At 39.2% G+C, this 6,412-nt stretch overlaps 1 long non-coding RNA gene across 3 annotated transcripts; it reads left to right on the top strand.

Annotated features, from left to right (window-relative positions):
- Positions 1–825: 825 nt before the first annotated feature.
- LOC129348906 (uncharacterized) lies at positions 826–6,158 on the top strand. Of its 3 annotated transcripts, none has more exons than XR_008601654.1 (4): positions 826–922; positions 1,826–1,926; positions 5,499–5,622; positions 6,058–6,158. It is a non-coding gene; the product is annotated as an uncharacterized LOC129348906 (long non-coding RNA). The 3 variants fall into 3 exon arrangements; XR_008601653.1 differs by lacking the exon at positions 6,058–6,158 and adding an exon at positions 5,686–5,828; XR_008601652.1 differs by lacking the exon at positions 6,058–6,158 and having other exon boundaries at positions 5,499–5,817.
- Positions 6,159–6,412: the final 254 nt, after the last annotated feature.

Genomic DNA, 6,412 nt, shown 5'->3' with positions numbered 1-6,412 from the left:
CGCTCGCTGGTGGAGCGGCTGCTGCAGCGTCTCCTGGCTGGAGGCGGTCTGTCCCTCTACCTCTCGCTGGGGTACCAGGACAGCAGGAGACCTCCATTCTCTCCTCTTCCTCCTCCTCCTCCTTCCCAACATTGTAAATGCTGCACACAGAAAACGTTACGTGGTACGTTAGCTGTGCGCAGCACATGACTTGTAAAAATGATGCGTATTTTGCGCGGAATGCTTTCGGTGGCGTTCCATGTATATTATACTTTCTTTACTTTTCTCCAACTCAAAACAAACAACTTCTCATGAATACAAACTTACATGTCACTGGAATGATCAATTCCTTCGATAAGATCGGCTTCATCCGCGCTGGTGGCAGAATCCAGGCCAGATGAGTGGCTGGACTCTTCATCCGACGCTGTAGTTTGCTGGAGAGCTTCGCGCCAGATGTAAAATAGTTTGGCGCGACCAGGTTTGTGGTGGGTCCGTGTACGGATCTGGCAATTGGATATTCCGTTCTGAAACGGGTATTGAAACACAAAAAAAACGAGTGGTTATTTGATTTTCGTTTTAAAATACAAAAATTAAAATTGAAATACAAGGCGTTTTTCCTTTTCATGATCAAAAAGGATATACGATTTTTTTTTAAATGCTTTGATTTTCGTTTTATATTTAGAATAACAAAAAAGTAAAATCGGTAAGAGACAGAAACGAAAAAAACGTCCATTTTTTCATTTTCTGAGACCGGAAGTGGTCATCAGCAAGTGTGGAGCCAAACGACAACAAGATTCTCAGAGGGCGGAGCCAGACAGCAGCGTTTGGTCAGACCATAGATAATATAGAAGACAGCGCGCTAGCGTATCTAGTCTATATCTGTGGTCGGCACGTCTGGTAGCATCTGTGGCTGCTGTTGATCTTGTTTTTGGAGTAAAACACGGTAAGAAGATAAATACTTCTAACCAGTAGCATTGTTTTGTTGTACGTTAAGTCAGCGACTTGTGAAGAGTTGTGTTTTGTCGTGTTTGAGCAGTTGGTCCGGACGCGTTAGCTAGCTAAGCGGCTAAGTTAGCTAGCGGGCTAATTAACACAGGTGGCTAACTTACTGCTGAACACCTGTGTTAGTTGCTGCCGCATCTGTCCGTCATTATTAGAATGACTTTCTCAACCTCTATTTCTCTGCTGTGTATTTTAGCTTTTAAAAAAGTTATTTTACTTTAAGGTTAACTGAAACCCGTTGAGCTGCACTGAAGTTTAACATTCAGCTGGTTTGAATTAAACTGCGCTTAACTTAACATTGCGCAACATTACCTCTCTGAATCTCCATAATTTCATTAAATTCCTTCTCTCTTCCACTGGTCAAGTTCAATCCAGTATATAAAATGATATTAAGAGTGAATAAACTAACAACCAGCCATTGTATTTATTTATTACTGTATGTATTTGTAGTAAAACATGAGTTGAAACATCCTACTTTTGGATCTAGAACTGCACAAGCCGTTCATTTTCAGTCACCTGACGGGTTAAACTCCCCTTTTTATGTGAGGCTGAAGCAGAAAGTCTGAGTTAACAAAGAAAGTTCTTTATAATTTGTGATACCTGTTATCTCTGACTGAGGCTTTAGTTTTTGTTGAGCTGATTTACACGTAGAAACTTTGTTCAGGAAAATTTCTCATTAGCTCAGAGGACAGGCTGCTTTTTACACAACCTTGTAAGAGAATGTCTGCCAATGCTTTCAGCAGAATTTAGAAACACAACACTTCCTAAACAGATATTTTGAGGCTGTGAGGTTGAACGTTTGAGAGTATATCAGTGTGTTTGTTTGTGGTCTTTCTGTTTCTAGGTGGAAGCTGAATTAGTGAGGATGACTCCTGCTCCTGTCATCTCTAAGCTCCTCACACATCTTTACCTGCACATGAGGAAAATCACTCCTGTAGAATGCAGGTATGTTTGTCATTATTATAAAAAGATGTTGCCTGGTGACCTGTCAGAAACCCATTATACAGAGTCAGCCAAAATAATGTTTACACACATCAGGAAAAGAAAAACTTGCATAAATATTTCAATACCAAATTTATTCAGACATCACGAGATTAATAAAAGTTAACTTTGGCCTCTACAATTACAAGAGGTGCTCAAAGTGGTGGCCACTGGCTTCCAGACATTTCTGTTGTGTTGTAGACGTCACTTGTTGATGCTCCATTCATGAGGGTAGCGCCATCTGTTGGGAAAACATCGTACAACAGGACACAGAGTTATCGTGATTTGATCAAACTTAGAAAGAGGAATCTATATGTATAGAAGTACTTATACAAATGAAATATTTATAAAAGTTTTTCTTTTCCTGATGTGTGTACATTATTTTGGCTGACTCTGAACTTAATGAGAACAAAACTTTAATTAAATTGTTGCTTTTAAAGCTTCTTTAGTCAAAACCAGCTGGTGTTCTGCTTTGAAACAAACTGCTGTTGAGGTCTGTGTTTTTAGGTTTAACCCCACAGTTTCTGAATGAACTGATAGTTTGTTTTTTTTTCCCTGATCAATGTGGACGTTATAATTGATGGTAACATTTACTGATCATATAATCAGCATGACAATATAACAGTAGAACATTCTGACCACCTGACTAATACTGTGTTGGTCCCTTTATGCTGCTAAAACTCCTCTGACCCAGTGGTTCATCAGAACCTCTGAGGATGTCCTGTGGATTCTGTGGATCCTGTGGGTTGCAGGGTGGATCCTACCTAGACCAGGCTGATCCTGGACCATCCTACAGATGCTCAATCAGATGTGGATGTGGGGAGTGTGGAACCCAGGTGAACAGCTTAGCTCTGTCGTGTTCCTCGGACCACTCCTGTAGTAGCAGTTTTATTTTGTCCTGCTGAGGGAGGCAGCTGGCATCAAGGACTGCTGTTGCCATGGGGACTAGGGGGTTGTTTGTCCTGCAGTGTTTAGGTGGTGGTACATGTCAAACATCCACATGAATGTCAGGGTTTCCCAGCAGAACGTTGCATTAGAAGATGATGGATGTTGTTCTCTTCAGCTGTCAGTGGTCAGAATGTTGTGGCTGATTGGTGGATCTGTCTGCCTTTACTCTGACATCCAGAGTTATACAAAAGTGTAGTATGTGTGCAGTGCAGAAGAGATTTACTTTATTGTATGCTTTTTTTTTTTTTTTTTTTTTTTTTTTTTTTTTTAAGGGAGAGCATTTTTTTTATCCACCTGAAGAGGACCTAATCTTTCCCTTCAAAGGATAGTTAATAATTACCACAGCTTCCATAGTGGTCCCATCAGAGAAAATCATATCCACATACAGATTTTTATTAATTCCAGGGCTGGTTCAGTAAAGATTATAATAATAACTACATCAGATAATTCTTGTTCGCAGTTGGAATTTTGTAGCTTGAGAGATGGTTGAGAAGGTTTGCAGTTCTTGTTTTAGCAAAATATGTTATAATAGAAGATCTTTATTGTCATTGTACATGAAATTATCTGCAAACCAGCAAAGTGTATCAGTCTGAGGTATCTAAAAATAAATAAAGAAAAATGCTTCTAAAGCCAATAATAAACAATATTTTGAGGGAATATTCTAAAAAGGAAATAAAAGCTCCGTTGTCACTCCTCTCAGGATAAACTGTCATTAAAATTGACTTTAAATTTAGCTTCAACACGAGATCAAAACATTTACTTCCATTACTGATATTGTCAAGTTTTAATGAAGTTAATGCTACTTTTATAAAATGATGAAAGTGAATAAATTGTATTTCTGTGATCTGTGTTTGATTTCTGTCTTTTCTCCTGTCATCCAGATGTTCAGAGGGAGATGATGCCACATCTGGTCCAGCCGATGGAAGGTCTTGAAGATCTCTGACTGGCCTCGACTGAAGATGGTCTTCTCACTGGATTTAAGGTTCAGATGCTCAGTAACAAACTCCACCAATGTGCTAACAGGGAAGCTTTAGGTTTATTAAATGTTGCTATGAAGGTATCGCTGTTTTTCTTTGTGAATGCAATGTGCTCCAACTGAAACTTGCATTAGAACTTAGAAGTAAATCCTTCCATCTGAAAGGATTTAGTTGCATTAATAACCTCATAACATTCTAATTTTTATTTCAGTCTTGGTTGAAAATAGAATCTCTGTATTGATTCAGGTAAAAACTGAACTTCACAGCATGTTGGAGCAAAACAACCAGATGAAAACTGTGATTGGTGTTGGATTGTCAGACCGGTAATGTGCAGCTCAAAGCAGCTTTTCTATCTCAGTTCATTCTGACATCAGCTATGAATCAACACAGCAATGGTGATCCATGCTGTGGAAGTCTCACATCTCCTGATTTAATGGAGCTGCTTTGCACTTTTTACACTGTTTATTCACCAACACTTTATTTAATAAAAGTCCCATCTAGTTTTATGAGGAATGTGATGTTTTTAATTTCTCTGTGAATAACTGCAGTCTAATGGAACAGCTGAATTGTAACATCTGTCCCTGATATTGATCATGAAGTATTGATCAGAAGATACTTATGGTCAGCTGTCATCCCTGAAGTGTTTACATTAAAATCTTTACTTGTGTTGTGAACTTTGGTAAGAAGCAGAAACTTAGCGTTGCCATGGATACATGAGTGTTAAATTCTGTCCATGTTTCCATTTTGGGAAATGCAGTCCAGTTCCAGAATGTGGAGGAATTTAGTCTCACAATCACAGACAACAAATATTATCTGAAAGTCGGGTTATTGTTGTTTATCAGCACAATACAAAAAGATTAATGTTAGAAATATTCCAGTTAAGACTCTAGAATATCATGATTTATGTAAATTTACCTCAATAATATGAATGTTCAGGTTAAGATTGTACAGTGATATTTATTATGTAAGTTTAGCTGATTAAAGTTTATGACTCTGCACTAAAATATTATTTAAATTGACATCATTATAATATTTAGGGTCAGACCCTACAGTATTGAGATTAAGAAATCAAATATTCTATAAAATGTAAATACACTGAACTCATTTGGATATATTTAAGTGAGACTCTACAATATTATTTGACACAAATCTATCTAAATCAAAATTTTAATAATTTTCACGCCAAACATTTACTGGACTGATTTAAATATTAAAATCACTCCTTTCTAATCCTCTGCTGTACGTTCAAACCTGAGGCCTTAAATAGAAACACACAAGTATCTGATTGAAGGAACTTCTGCAGAGTCCTGGTTCCAGAACATGATGATAGAATTATAGACAAACTTTAACAAAAGCTGCCTGAGAGTTTACAGGTTTTTATGTTGGATTTCTTCAGTAATTTAATGAGCGTTATCAGCAATAATCAAGTGTTCATTTGATGAACTTCATTTCCTAAAACATCCAGAATTGGAGCTCATATCTTTGGCAGCTGTAAAGTTTCTGCTCCTTCAAAGTTCACAACACAATGAATGAATTCCTAAAACACTCTCAATGCTGGAGAGCGTTTGTGATGCTGAAGCAGTGACCAGTTTTTCTGTTTCTTCTCTGGAGATGCACAATGAGGGACGTCTGCAGAGACTGAGAAAGAGTCTCACCACATCCTGACATGAGGAAAAAGACTTTATTGAAGACTACAATGAGAAAAACTATCAGACAGCAGACGGCTGCATTCAAGGTGAGCTCTGAACATTTGATCTGGAACAGGAATTCAATAACGGCAGCATGAGCTTCATTTCAGTCTGTAGCTGCTGAATTCATGGATGAATCATCTGGCACTAGAGAGAAGACCATCAAACATCCACGTCAGCTGATGGAGGTCCAAGAGTCTCACCAAAAACAACCTACAGAGTGAAGACCTCAAATCTGATTGGACGGCCTCCTATTCAGCCACATGTGTGAACAAATGCCTCTAAGTGATTTGTTTTCTAAAATAAATCTAGTTTGAGTCCTAATCTATGCCTGTGTGTTTGCTTCTTTACACCGCTGTTAACAGTTTAGGCTGTTAGATTGTTCCAGATAAGACAAGTACAAGATTCTTCAGAGCCGTTCTACCACGAGCCTGACAGGAAGAACTCCAACAGCTACTGAATGTTCCTGTGGTTCCCTCAAGGCTACAGGAGGAGCCCTACGAGGACGAGCCGGTCCACCTGATGGTGGCCAGTCGCTGCGGTTCAAAGCCAACACCGACTACGTGGACTTCTACTGGACCACGGAGGCCTTCAAACCGGACCAACAAGTTCAGCGACTCCCCGACTCGTGGGTCTGAGGACGCCGCCGAGCCTCGGTCCAGCCGGCCTCTGTCTGTGGGTGTTTGAGTGCTGAGAGGTTTGTGGATGCATGTGAACGTTCTGTGTTGAAACAGCAGCTTTGACTCAGTAACGCCGGGAAAAACCAAGAGCTCCTTTATTTGTGACTTCCACTAAAAAACTGATGAAAATAAGTTTGCCAGGGTTCTGACTGATAAC

This window comes from Amphiprion ocellaris, chromosome 5, assembly GCF_022539595.1.
Source record: "Amphiprion ocellaris isolate individual 3 ecotype Okinawa chromosome 5, ASM2253959v1, whole genome shotgun sequence".
Classification (NCBI taxonomy): domain Eukaryota; kingdom Metazoa; phylum Chordata; class Actinopteri; family Pomacentridae; genus Amphiprion; species Amphiprion ocellaris.
Note: the sequence above shows the minus strand (reverse complement) of the source record. Positions and strands in the feature narration are given on the sequence as shown.